The 14,812-nt window shown below is 48.3% G+C and overlaps 1 non-coding gene across 1 annotated transcript; it reads left to right on the forward strand.

Annotated features, from left to right (window-relative positions):
• The first annotated feature begins 11,549 nt into the window (after window positions 1-11,549).
• TRNAR-CCU lies at window positions 11,550-11,622 on the forward strand. Its single transcript has one exon. It is a non-coding gene; the product is annotated as a tRNA-Arg (tRNA).
• Window positions 11,623-14,812: the final 3,190 nt, after the last annotated feature.

A 14,812-nucleotide genomic window follows, 5' to 3' on the forward strand; every position in this document is an offset into this window, starting at 1 on the left:
GGCTGTGCATCTTTGGTCAAGTCCCGTTGCCTCTCTGAGCCTCTGATTCCTGCCTGCCTGAGCACTCTGTTGGGAGAAAGTCATGAAATGCTGGATTTGTGAAGCACTTACTATAAGCCAGACCCACCCTCACTATGTACTTTACAGCCATTGTCTAATTTGATCCACCCCATAACCCATAAAAATATTATTTTGCCCATTTTCGAGAGGAGAAAACTAAGGCTCAGAGTGGTGAAGTACTAGCCGAGGGGCACACAGCTGGAGAGTGAGCCAAGATCTGAACCCAAGTCAGTCCAAATTTCTCGCTACCATATGAAGAAGCCTGTTTATCTCCCAAGGAGAAGCCAGGCGAGTCACCTCCACCTAAGCGGGCTGGGCACCGCCCCCCATGGGCGGAGCTTCGAGAGAGGTCTCCCTGGGATTGGCCAGGGCTGGTATGACATCACGAGGGCGGGGCCATCGCTACTGAAGTGCGTGCTGGCACCTGCCTTGGTGCTGGTGGAGTCTGCGTGCCCAAGGGTCAAGTTTGAGATGCTGCGGGGGTGGGAGGGAGGGGGGAGAGGGGGAAGGGGAGAGCGATAATGAACACCGCAAACCAGTTCAGCTGCTGGTGACGCCTGGTGTCCGGGCACAGGCCTTGGTGAACCGCCGAGCTCAGTGGCTTAATTATTCCATCCATAAGTGATAAGCCCCGTTCATTTCCAGGCCTTCATGACAAATTTATGGCCTTAATGTGCTCGCTGCCCAATCTTCCCTGGGATTGCAGGGAAACTGGGGGCCCTTTCTGGAGGGCGCAGCGGGCGTTTCTTGCAGCCTTAGCCGCTGGGCCACGCATCCGCCCCTCCCGGCAATGGCTCCCAGGAGCCGAGCTCAGGTCGGCTGGTCTGTTGCAGTTTGCAAACCCATTTTTCTGTTTTGCTTCTGGGAGGTGCTGGAGCTTAAGCTAAGGGAAGCGAGTCAGCGAAGACTCAGGTTCAGGTCCCAACTCTGCTCCCTGTGTGACCTTAAGTATGTGTGGGTCTCTGCCTCAGCTTCCTGGTTATGAGGGTGAAATGAGATGAAACAGATGGGAAATGTTCAGTGTGTAGTAAATACTCAGGATAAGGTAGTGGTTATTGCAGCTTTGGGGTTTTCACATACAGTTATATGTTCTTTTTTTGGAGCCACTGCTTGGGGCCTGGGGACCCAGGGATGGGCCATATCTTAAAGTAGAAAGCCACCAGGCCCTGCTTCTGCTCTGACTAGAGAAGGCTGCAGAAAATGCTGGCTATGTAAGCCTTGCCTCAGTGACCAGGAGCCTGGTCGCAGTGTCAGTCTCACCTCCAACCTGTGCTGGCCTTGGTGACTCCTGCCTTTCCCTCAGTTTCCTCATCTGTCACAGGACCTCCAGCACAGTACTCAGAGCTGCCATGGGCCATAGGTTCCAGCATAATCGAGGAGTGGCAGAATCACTTTTTTGGGGGCCAATTTCTTAAACGTACGCAAGGCCCTCCAGCCTTGATGGCGGACAGGCTCTGAGTGGGGGTGTGGGTGAAACTCACAGAACCACAGAAACTTGGAGCCGGCAGGGGTCTCAGAGAGCACCCCCTCACACTTCACAGATGAGGATGCTCAAACATGGCTGCCATATATTAAGTGCTTACTGTATACCGCACACCACAGTCATAGCTTACCCTCTATTGTCTTATTCAGTCCTCACCACACCAAGTATGGGCCAGAGATGACTAACCCCATTTTACAAAGGAGGAAAACAGAGGCCCAGAGAAGTACAGAGTCTCGGGCACGGCTACACAGCACCACCTGCCTCCAAGTTCAGACCCTTCCCGCTTGGCTACACCATATGCGTTTGCATGTTCATGCATGTGCATGCCTCCCGTGTGTGTGCATGTTTGTGTAGAGGTGCCGCTATAAGGATGCTGGTGTCCACCCACATGTGAGCATGTATGTGTTGTACCTGGAGCACATCTCCTGACTCCCTGTCCAGTGTTCTTTCATCCCTACCCAGTGCCTTTTTGCAAAGAGCTGATTGGAGACAGGAGCCTTTCAGCTTGGGGAGTGCCTGGATTCTGAGAGTCTTAGGGACTTAGCTTTAATTTGCATGCTCATTTGCATGCCAGTGTAGCCACTCCCTTAGCAGGACCCAGCCTGGCCAGGGACTGTGCCTGTAACTCCACCCTTGCTACCCACTGGAGGTTCAATTTCTGTGAGGTCATTTCTATCATTACGCCCATTGGGTAGATCATGAAAGTGAGGCTAAGAATGGCTGGACCAGTATCATGCTGCCAGCAAGTGGCAGAGCCAAGTTCTGATTCTTGGTTTGGGGACTCCAAATCCAGTGGTCTTTCCCCAATCCCATCCTGCCTGCAGCCTCGAGGTGGGCATGGAAGAGTGAACAGTCAGGAGGGGCTTCAGGGAGAAGGGGCCATGAAGTCCTTGAAGGTTCAGGAGGGGTTGAGGAAGCAGAGACATGGGAGGGTAGAAAGTGTGTTTGTGTGTGTGTGTTATGTGTGAATACATAGGTGTGGAAGAGTGTGTTTAATCATCTTCAACAAAATGATTCAGAGCCTATTATGTGACAAGCACATAAACAACAATAATAACACAGCAAATATGTATCTACTGCTTATGGTACACCAGGCAAGTGACTTCCATTAACTCATTTAATCCTCACACCAACCCTATGAGATGGTGACATTATCATTCCCATTTTACATATGGGGAAACAGAAGCACAGAGAGATGAAGTAAGCTGTTCAAGGTCTCACAGCTGATAAGTGGCAGAGCTGGGATTCAGACCCAGGCTATCTGGGACCATGATTCATGGACGCTTCCCTCTCAAGTTGGGAGACCTTGCCAAGTTGCTGTGCTGCTCCCAGAATGATGAGACACGTGAGGGTGTGTGTGTGTGTGTGTGTGTGTGTGTGTGTGTGTGTGTGTGTGTGTGTTTGTGCATGTGTGTCTTAGCTCAGGCTGCCATAAAAATACTACAGACTGGGTGATTTAAACAACAGAAATATATTTTCTCATAGTTTAGAGGCCTAAGAAGTCTAAGATCAAGGTGCTAGCCTATTCAGTTCCTGGTGAGAGCTCTCTTCCTGGCTTGTAGACAGTTGCGTTATTGCTGTGTGCTCACATGGTCTTTCCTTGTTTCTTGTGCATGGAGAAAGACAGATTTCTCTTTCTGGTATCTCTTCTAATAAGCACACTAATCCCATCATGAGGGCTCCACCCTCATGACCTCATTTAACCCTAATTACTTCCCAAAGACATCATCTCCAAATACCATCATCACATTGAGGGTTAGAGTTTTAACATATAAATTTAGGGGGCAGGGGGACACAGACATTCAATCCATAACAGTAATGTATGCTAGATACTTGTGCACATGTACATGCGTGAGTGTGCATGTACACGAGTGTGGTGTGTTTGCATGTCTATGCATGCATTTCATGTATGTGCGTGTTTCTGTAAAGGTGCCTATTGGTATACAAGGATGTGGATGTATATACATGTGCAAGTATGTGCATGTAAGCACGTTCTGTGTTTATGCATGTGTACATCTGAGTGTGTACACTCAGATAAGAGGTTGGGAAACCTCATCCCAGGTCAACCCCTCTGCCAGTTGGTCCAAGAGCCCTGTGAAAGTCAGGGTCACACAAAGGGGACTAAGGTGGGACTTTGGGGAGCTAGGGCCTAAGAGCTAGTGCTCCCTGGATCAGGGGGGAGGGGACTCCCCAGCTGCTCATGCCTGTCACCCTGGCCTCCAGCAGACATTAATAATAGATCAGCAAATTCCAAATGTAAATAGGGCAATCAGGCCCGAAAACACAGACATTCATCACCCAGATACAAATTATGCTGCTGGCCCTGATGTAATTACTGGAGTTCAGCTCGATGCATGAGCCACCCCCACTCTGTACCCCTGCACGTTGCTTTGTGCTGGTGTTCTTCCCTGAAAACACTCCCAACCTGACCCCACAGGGTCTCTCTGGCCACAGCCAAAGGTCCCCAGCTGTCTTAAGCAGCTATGAAGATGGAAGACCCATGAGATCCTTGTGCTTTGATGGCAGAGCCCTGAAGCTCATGGAGGCAGACACCAGACAACAAATCTTCCCCAGTTCTGGCTCCAGTTTTGAAACGACTTGCTGTGTGACCCTGGGCAAGTCACCCACCCCTTCTGAGTCTCAGTTTCCTCTCCTATCCAAAGGAGCTAACAATACAGTATGGTGTAAGAGCTTTGGGTTTTACAGTCAGAAAGACCTGGGTTTGAATCCCAACCTTATTACTCTTGAGTTGGGAGACCTTGGGCAAGTTTCTCCCCCACTCTGAGCCTAACTCCTTCATCTGTAAAGTGGGTGTAAAATGCCTCTTACAGGATTATTTGAAGGAAAGAATGAAATAATATTTTTTCTTTTAATTGGTGAATTTAACTCATTCACATTTATTGTGATTATACTATCATATATAAAATATATTCCATCAACATATAAGTAGATTTAAAAAATCTATATCCATATATAGTGATTATATAATTATGTGATTATATGGCTGCACTCTTTCTTGCCATATTTGTTTTGTTTCCTATTTACCAGTCTTCCTTTTGCTTCCTTCTTTCACATGGCTATTATATTAGTTATCTATTACTCCAAAACTTGGTGGCTTACCACAATAACCACTTAGTATCTCATAGTTTCTGTGGGTCAGGAATTTGGGAGCAACTTAGCTGGGTGTTTATGGCTCAGGGTCTCTCATGAGCAGCTATCGTGTCAGCCAGGGCTGCAGTCTCACCTGAAGGCTTGTTTGGACTGGAGGTTCCACTCCCCAAAGTGGCTCCTCAGTTCCTCCCCATGTGGAGCTTCCCATAGCTGCTTGAGTGTCCTTATGATATAGCTACTGGCTTCCCCTAGAGCAAGTGATCCAATAGAGCAAGGCAGAGGCTACAATGTCTTTAATGAGGGAGGCTTGGAAGTCACAGCTGTCATTTCTGCAATGTTGGTTACAAAGGTCAGTCTCTTCATGTAGGAGAGGACTACACAGCAGATGAATACCAGGAGGCAGGGATCACTGAGGGCTGACTTGGAGCCTGGCTACCACACCTGTCTTACGTTAGACTCAATGATAATGTATGTAAAGCTCTTAGTCCAGGCATTGGGAGAAATTTATTAATCACTGTGACCCCAATGCCTGGCACAGACTAGGCCTCCACAGAAATGGGATGGCAAGTAAAGGACAATAGCAGAATTGGGTCTCCTCTCCCCAAAGCCATTTCCTAGAAGCCAGTGGGCCAGTAGCTACTTATAAGCCCACATCCTCCTTCCTTGCTGCTGTCCAGGCCTTGGCTCTGGACGGGCTGAGAGATGGAGGGCCAAGACCTCCTGCCTTCTCTGAAACGGAGAAGAGAGTCTAGACCAAAGGCAGTTTCCAGGCCTGTCTCATCCCAACTTTACATTGATCAGTAGTTAAACACAGCCTCCAATTACTATAACGTTTGGCGAGGCACCAAGCTTGTGTGAAACCTTGCAATAAACATCTGCTTTATAAATTGCTTCTCGGTGCAGTGCTGCACCAGAGGGGTTCTTGTGGGTTGGGGAGAGAGAAAATCAGAGAGCTGGGAAAGGGAGGAGAGGTTAGGGAGGCAGAGAGACAAAAGGAGAGGTGAGGGAGAGGGAAGAGGAGGAAGAGAGGGAGAGAGGGACATGAAGGGCCCGCTCATTCCTCCGTGACCCTCACCACCCTCCAAGGTGGAGACCCAGGATTGAACCGAGAGCGGAGGAACACTTGTCTCTTGAGATTTCGTCACACACCTAATGCAAATTACTCTTCTGTTGTTTTTTTATTTTACCAAATCCCATAACATCCCACTCATCTGCCATTTACATTTAGAGGAAGAAACATAAAGATGTATTTGCTACACCTGCAGCCCCTGTTGGGAGTGAGATATTCCCCAGGCTGCAGAGAAAGACGCAGGTCAATGGTTTCCCACCACAGGCCTGCAGCCCACTCCCCCCAACTACACACACTGTCCCCTGAGCGAGAAGTGGGCCTGTGCACCCCACTCTGTCTCCTGCACGGTCTTTCTCAGGGAGGCCACAAGGAAGGGCGAACCCCAGGATGGGAAATGAGATGGAACTGGGCTGAGCTTCACCTCAGCTCACATGAGACTTTGGGCAAGTGACTTGCCTCTCTGGGCCTCTATTTCTACACCTGTGAAATGGGCATAAAACCACCCTCGGAGGTTTTGGGAGGATTATGGGAGTTGTGGAGGCAGGCCTCAGGTCAGACCTTTTCCCCTCGAGCCTCATCTGAAAATGGGAGTTTGATAGACCTGTCATCCCCAGCCTGCCTGTTTGTTCACCCAGCACTGGAGGAGACTGAGGACTTCTGGTGGGTGGGGGTGGGCAGAAAGGGGAGGGCTGCCTGAGGCCAAACTGCCTGCCTGGGGGACCCTCACAGCTGCCCAGGGCAGCTGAGATGAAATGAAATAGCACACGTGTCACATGCTCATTAATACCGCTACTGTGATCTGAAACCCCACCTGGGGGGTGTGGGGCGTGTCCATCTCCCTTATTCCGTCCACTTTGGTCAGGTAAGATGCAAGGCGAGATGAGTGGGCCTCCTCCCATCTCTATGCCCGGGTGAGCTGCCCAAGCGCCCAGGAGTCCACCATTAGAAACCCTTTTCTTACCATTGACACGGTAAATGAAAAATGTTTCATTTTTCTTTAAAAATGAAAACGGCCCCTAGAAGGCTGGCGGAGGGAGTCCTCCTATCTTAGCAAGAAATTCTTTATGAAATGACCTAATCTGCGAGTGAGGGGGGGATGTTCAGCCGAGTGCTTGGGTCATGGTGAATATTTGATGAATGAATGAATGAAGCCTTCCTTCCGTCTGGCGCTGGCATCCTCACTACGACACGTTTACCGCACGGGAGCCCAGCCTCACTGTGAACTCTTTCCCGACGCAGGGAGCTCATTGCCTGGAGGGCAGCCTGATCCATCCCTAGACAACGCCAGGCACTGGAATAGTCCCCTCTGAGCTCAAGCTCACGTCCCTCAAACTCCTCCAGGAATCTCTTTCCCCTGGAGCACAGCACTGAGGTCACTCTCCAGAAAACCCTAAGCCGCAGATAAGCAGTTGCCAATAAGTTTTGTAAAAGCTTACCTTGCCATCTCGGGATGTTTGTCAATGAAAATGACGGAGCAGGCGAGGTTTCATTCAGAGCTGTCAGCATGAGGCAGCACACAGGTGCTCCGACGAGCAGGAACAGGGCAGAATAACAAGAGCTCACCCAGGCCAGGTGTCAGGCACTATTTAAATGCTTTCACGTGGAGCAACTCATTTACTGCTTCCAACCCTCCAGTGAGGTAGGTGCTAGGAGATGGAGACTCAGAGAGGTCAAGTGACTTGCCCCAGGTCCCACAGCTGCTGAGGATCAGGGTAGGGATTTGAACCCAGACCGTCTTATTCCAGAGCCTGGGCACCAAAGCCTTACACTATACTGCTGCTCTACTTACCTGTGATTCCAAATTTTCTTGACGCTGGGCAATCAAAACCAAATACAGGGTTCTTCCCCGGCAGCCCAGTGGTTAAGACTCCACGCTTCCACTGCAGGGGGCATAGGTTCGATCCCTCATTGGGGAACTAAGATCCTGCATGCCTTATGGTGCGGCCAAAAGAAAAAAACAGAAACAAATACGGAAATAAATTAGATGTGGGGCTGATACAAGACAGCACCTGTTATCCCTAACTCCTGATTTCAAATGTTTACATCTGTCAAAGCAACTGCCTTGTTTTTCCTAACTGGCTTTATGAATACATATATTATCTTATTTAGCCTATCTTTGGTCACAAGTGATAGAAAACCCAACTGGCTGGAGCACAAATGGCTCTTGCAACAAAAATCTCCAGAGGTGGTGCTACTTTCAGGCACAGCGTGATTCAGGGGCTCTCGTGATGTCACCAGGGTTCAAGTATTCGCCATCTCTCAGCTCTGCCTTTCAGGGTATTGGCTTCATTCTTAGACTCCAAGGGTGAACTCTGACAGCTCTAGGCTTACCCAACCCCCACCTCAGGCTCAAATCTAGGAGAAAAAGGACCTTCTCTCCCTCTATAGTTTGCATGGAAATCATAAGCCTGACTGGCTCACATTGGTCACAGTCTGGTCCTTGAACCTTTCCCTGTGGCCAGGGGATGTCTTTGGCATTGAGTAAATGCCACCTCCGGTGGGGGTGGGGAGCTGAGAGAGGGGGAAGGACAATCCCCCTGAAGGAAGGTCAGGATGTTATCACCAAAAGGAAAAAGGATGAAGGATGGCCAGAAGGCTGCAAACATCCCTGAGTACAAACGTCACGTCACGCTTTGAATGCTACTAAAACGTTCTTGTTCCTGTTTTACACGTATTGGGTTTCCACCTAAGATTCCATTTGTAAATGAATTACATACCTAAAAACTGTTTGAGGATCATTTAAAATAGCTTCCTAGGGTCTGTCACAGGGGTGGGTATGAATTCACCAACTGGGAGGACATGCAAGCCGTTTGCCATTTCTCTCGATGGGATAATGATAATTATAAGGCTAAAGCTACTATTTACTGTATGCTTGCTCTGTATATACTATTTTTTAAATTGAAGTATAGTTGATTTACAATATTGTGTTAGTTTCAGGTATACAGCATAGGGATTCAGTTGTGGGTTTTTTTTGCAGATCATCTGTATATACTATTAATATCCACTATTGCTGGAGGAAATTGATGCCCAAAGAGATTAAGTAATTTCCCTAATGTCACTCAGCTGGTAGAAGGAAGACTGAGAACAAGAACCAGATCGGCTTGACTCCAAAGCCAGTGTTTTCTTGTTTAAAAATTTTGTATTACATTTTTATACTTACAGACATCTTAGTTGGTTATTGTAAAAAAACTAAACCATGGAGAAGGTTATAAAGGAGACAATTAAATTACCCCCCTGGAGCTGAACATTTTAAAAGAGTTAAAACTTTTAAAAAATACAAGTCCTACTGCACATAGTAAAAAGTAAATTAAACTAGCACGAAAGTGGATGAAATGAAAATCAAAAACTGACCCCATCCCCGGTTCTTTGGTCTCACTTCCCAGAGAATTGCTGTGAGTAGATATTTGTGTGACTCTTCCTACATACTTTTCATGCACATCAAGTACATATATGCCTACTTTCATGTAAATGAGAGCACACTATAAATTGTCCTATAACTTGCTTTTCCACTCAGTAATATCTCATATACTTTCTTCTCTATTGGTCCACACAGGATGATCTCATTCTTTTTCTTAGCTGCCTAGTGTTCCACTCAAATGGCTGTATTATAATATATGTGCATCTAGTCCCTTGTTGAAGGACATTTAGACTGTTTCCAGTTTTACGCTTTTTTTAAGGTTGCCATGAGCATTCCTGTACTTTTCTCTTTGCCCATTAAGCACAGACTTGGCTTCCACGCTGTAACCACCTGCTTCACAGCCCTCGGCTGCGTGGCCACGCTCCCCCTGCCAAGTTTGCCTTCCCCACCGACCTCGGCTTTGGGATCCTCCACGGGGCCAGCCTTGACCACTTAGGGGACGTGAAGGGGCCTCCCCTCCTCGTGTCCCAGCCAGTCTCTGCTCTGTCTCCTCTGAAGGCCCCAGCTCGGAGCTCTCAGCGTCTCTCTGTGATGAGATAATTTACATTTCCTGTTCTTTTTCTTTTTCAGCAAAAAGGGGACACTTAAAGTGAAATATCTCTTGCCACACTGTTAATAAGGATTCATAAAAGTGAACTGTTCACCTTGTCTGTCGGCAGGCAGTTATGACAAATCAATAGTGCACAGAGGAACCCTGCTTCTCGTGTCTGACGCTGCCTCTTCAGTGGCGCAGGAGGGCGGGAGCACGCTGCCCTCCTCAAACACCCCGCTGGGAGCCTGGTGCATTTGCAAACATGGGGCCCCTGGGCCCAGGTGACAGCCCAGATCAAAAGTCAATGCAGACAGCTGTCATTTGGGGTAGAAAAAGCTGCCTGGCCCTACACCCTGACTGCTTTCTTCCCCAGTACCGCCAGGAGAGCATGGGTCCTAGGCCACTTCTTCTAGGAAACCTTTCCAGACTGACGCGTTCACTTATTCACTCAACAAACACATATGGAGGCCCCTACTATGTGGCAGGTCCATGCTGGGCACACAGAGGTGACGCAACATGGTCCCTGCTTTCTACAGTGGAGAAGAAAGACAGATAAACAAAGAAGGGTGAGGGGTACTTCTGCAGGGGGCACTCGGGGATGGTTGGGGCCCAGAGGGGACCCCTGACCCAGTCTAAGGGGTGGGGTGCTCAGAGAGGCTCCCTAGAGGATCTCTGTCTCTGTTTAGAGTCCAGGGAGCATGGGGGTGAGCCAGATGGAGGACAGGAGGAAGGCCATGCCAAGCAGAAGGAACAGCCCCGTGCAAAGGCCCAGAGACAAGGGGAGGGAAGGCAGGTGGGTCTGGGGGCATCAGAGGTTTGGTCTGACTGGAGCATATGGTCAGAGAGGAGATGAGATGGGAAGGTGGGCAGCAGCTGGCCATGGAGGGCCTTGCAGACCCCACTGAGGAATGGGACCTGCCAGGGGCTGACACCTCTGGATGGTGGTATTTGAGGGTGAGTTTTAATTTGTCTTTGAAATTACCTCTTTCTTGATTTTTCTATCATGAACATGTGTTACCTTTGTAATAACTTTAAAATAACAATAAAAATTACAGCAGAAGGCAAAAAAGGGAGAAAGAGAAGAAGTAGCAATAGTAGTGATCATGGCAGCAATAGTAATAGTAATAGTGGTAATAGTGATAATAGTAGCAGTACTGGTAGTAATAGCAGCAATAGTGGTGGTAGTTATAATAAGAGTAGTGATGGTGGAAGTAATAGTAGTAATAGTATTAATAGTACCAGGAATAGTAGTTATAGTGGTGGTGGCAATAGTAACAGTGGTAATAGTACTGATAATATCAGTAATGGTGGTAGTAAGAGTAGTAGCAGTATTGGTGGCAGTAAAAGCAACAGTAGCAATAGTGGTGAAAATAACAGTAATAGTATAGTAATAGTGGTGGTGGCAATAATAGTAATAGTGGTAATAGTGACAATAGTGTAATATTACTAGTAATAGTGATAGTAATAGTAGTGGCAGTAATAGTAATAGTAGTAATTGGTCTGGGGTGACAGGCCTCTCATCACCACTTTTCCAACACTGAGAAACTTAATTGTCTCTCTTCCCAGCTCTTAGAATCCTCAACAGTCAGAATTTTCCTCTATCTTTTGTTTTCTCCATCTACTCATCAACCACCCACCACCCACCCACCCATCTATCCATCCACCCATCTCTCCCTCATCTATCCATCCATCCGTTCTCCGATTTTTTTTTTTTTTGGCCTCGCCACACGGCTTGCAGGATCTTAATTCCCCAACCAGGGATCAAACCCTGGGCCACGACAGTGAAAGTGCCGAGTCCTAATCACTGGACAGCCAGGGAATTCCCCATTCTCCTATTTTTATTTTTTGTTGTAAAAGGTTTCCTTGATTTGGGACTTCCCTAGTGGTCCAGTGGTTAAGACTCTGCACTCCTAATGTAAGGGGCCCAGGTTCGATCCCTGGTCAGGGAACTACATCCTGCGTGCCTCAACTAAAAGATCCCACATGCAGCAACTAAAGACCCCACCTGCTGCAACTAAGACCCAGCACAGCCAAATAAATAAATAAATAAATAAAAATTAAAAGAAAAAGTTTCCTTGATTAAAGTTCACCAAATGTTAATTTCTGGGTAGTGGAATCTTGAGTGTTTTTTTTCCCCTCTAATCTTTGCACTTTTCCATAGTGTTTGAATTTTTACACCACACATCCATCATATGTGTTTGCCTAAGAATGATATATTCATAAAAATAAACAAGCATACCAAAATAGAAAACACACCCAAGATTTCACATTTCTTTCTCTGGTGGAAGTCAGCCGCCATGAAAGAAGCCTGACTACTCTGAGACCGCCATGCTGTGAGGAAGCCCAAGCTAGCTAAGTGGAGAGGCTGTATAGAAAGGAGGGAGATATCGAAGAAGCTCCAGCTGTCCCAGCCATTGAGCCCAGGCATCAGATATGCGAGTGAGCGAGCCATGTTGGACATTTCAGTCCCAGCACATGCAACTTGGAGAAGAACCAAGGAGCCCATTTGGCAGCCAGAACTACCACCCCAGACATATTTCTAGTCTTTCAAACCACTCCAAATTAGGACCCAGTCATTGGTGAGCAAACACAAGCTATCCCTTCTGGGCTCTGCCTTGGTCAACATACCAAAACAGTTATTTTTTAAACATACACACACACAGTTAAGACCTGGATTTGAATTCCAGCTCTGACACGGTTTGGGTATGACCATGGGCAAGTCCCTTTACTTTTATGGTCTCAGTTTCTCTATCAGTGGAACAGGAGCTGGATGGCAGTAGGTGATCACACTGCTGGTTTCTCCCAGATCTCTTACTCATCATGTCAGGAAGGCAGCATCATGGGGTGATACTAACTTGGGCTTTGCAGTCAGAGTCCCAAGTTCAAGCCTTGGCTCTGGCATTTATGAGCATGTGACCTTGATTCTCCATGCAATGCTTAGCTTTTTTAAAAAATTTTCAGTTTGGCTTTTCTATCTTGATGAAAAATATGTGATGTTGAGGGACTTCCCTGGTGACCCAGTGGTTAAGAATCTGCCTGCCGATGCAGGGGACACGGGTTCGAGCCCTGGTCCTGGAAGATCCCACATGCCGCAGAGCAACTAAGCCCATGCACCACAACTACTGAGCCTGCACTCTAGAGCCCGCGAGCCACAACTACTGAGCCCACGTGCCACAACTACTGAAGCCCGTGCACCCAGAGCCTGTGCTCTGCCACAAGAGAAGGCACCGCAATGAGAAGTCCTCTCACCGCAACGAAGAGAAGCCCCCGCTCGCCACAACTAGAGAAAGCCCGCGCACGGCAACGAAGACCCAATGCAGCCAAAAATAAATTAAAAAAAAAAAAAATGTGATGTTGGGTGTCACTGCCAACAGAACTGTGGCTAATGCTACCCAATTATATTGTGGTACTTTTGACGGTTCAAACATGTTTCGACAATTTTAAAATAAAGGTTCCCTCTGCGAAGTTGTTGGGGGGATGCAATTGCCCCCCTCCCATACCTTGAGCCTGGATTCGCAAACTAAGTGTGCTTGGGTTCAGGAGACCTCTTAGGCAGCCTGTGCCCCAACCAAACAGGCTAGGATGAAGATCTTGGCAGGGGTGTCCCCCTGCAGCCCGTGAGTGTGCGGGTGCACACACACACACACACACAGACACACACACACACACACACAGAGCCCTGCACAGACCCGGCCTGATTAGAGTCAAAAGGGCGAAAAGAGCCAGATTAAATATGTGTTGATTATGCGAGCTCGTGCTCCTGTTTATTTCTCATAAATAAGACATGAGACCTGTTTTCCACCCTCAACACACACACACACACACACACACTTCCAGGGGGTGATATTTATTGTATGCAAATCAGAAACTGAACTGGGAGGAGAAGTAATCACCTGTTTATCAGAGGGTGAGTGAAACAGGCAGAAAATAATCACCCTGGGTAACAGTGTCACATCAGTTTTAAAGGAGATAACATAGACTCGTTCTGGATTTGCTGTGCCTTGGACAAGTTAAGGGCTGGATCTGGGACCCACTGCCCCTTACCTGCTCAGGTCAGCTGGGCCCCCACTGCTCCGCCCAGTGGTCTTTGCTGGGTAATTGGTGGAGGGTAGCACGGCATTCATGAAACAGCAGGAGGAAGACAGCAGTTACCTGCAGCCTGCGTGAGCTTGGGCAGTTGTTTGCAGGAAAGACAGCGCAGCAGGCAGACCAAGTTCAAGTGTGGGATCTGCTGCTCCTCGCTGTGTGACCTTGAGCAAGCTGCTACACTTCACTGGGCCCCCATTTCTTCATCTGTGAAATGAAGATGATCCTCATTCCAGTCTCGTGGGTGCTGGGGGCATGAGAGGACTCGGGTGTGTCTGGAGCAAGGCACCTGGAGTCACCTTAGACCCTTCTTTCACCCTCGCCCCCCGTTTCTGCTTCGTAATATTTCTTGCGTGTGAACACTGCCCGACACTCTGTGACTGTCCAGCCAATGCTAAGGGCTCACCATCTCTCCCAGACTGACCACCTGGCGGGCTTCCCTCCCTCCACTCTAACCCGTTCCTCACCCTCCAGGGCAGAGAGAGGGCTCTTTCTCATGTCAAAATCCCATCATCACATCGCTCCCCTGCTCAACAGCCTGTTGTGGCTCCTGGGTGCCCTCAACACGAGAAATCCATGCTCCTTCCTATGCCCCACGAGGACCCCTAGTCCCGGCCCAGCTGACCTCAGCATCCTGGTGGCCTCCTCCTTCATCACGCTCCAGCCTCTCGGATTTTTTTTCAGATCCTTAAACATGTTGAGCTGGTTCCTGCCCCAGGGCCTTTGCCCTTGTTGTGCCCTTTGCCTGGAATCTTCTGCCCCGGCTCCTTTTCCATGAGGCCACTTAAATGTCACCTCCCCAGGGAAACTGCTCCATTAAATTAGGTCCCCTGCCAGCTATTCGCCTGCTCTGAAAACCTTGTCAGTTTCCTTCATGACACCGCTTACAATTTGTCATAGTGTTATTTATTTGGGTTTACTGGAATGTGGCAATCTCACCAACTGACTGTGAGCTTTGGAGAACAGGGACTGGGCCTGGTTTGCTCATCATGGTGGCCCTGTGAGCTGATGTACAAGTAGCCACTTCAAATGGGCCGAATGGCCACTGTGGAC

This window comes from Balaenoptera musculus, chromosome 14 (genome assembly GCF_009873245.2).
Source record: "Balaenoptera musculus isolate JJ_BM4_2016_0621 chromosome 14, mBalMus1.pri.v3, whole genome shotgun sequence".
In the NCBI taxonomy this organism is placed as follows: Eukaryota; Metazoa; Chordata; class Mammalia; order Artiodactyla; family Balaenopteridae; genus Balaenoptera; species Balaenoptera musculus.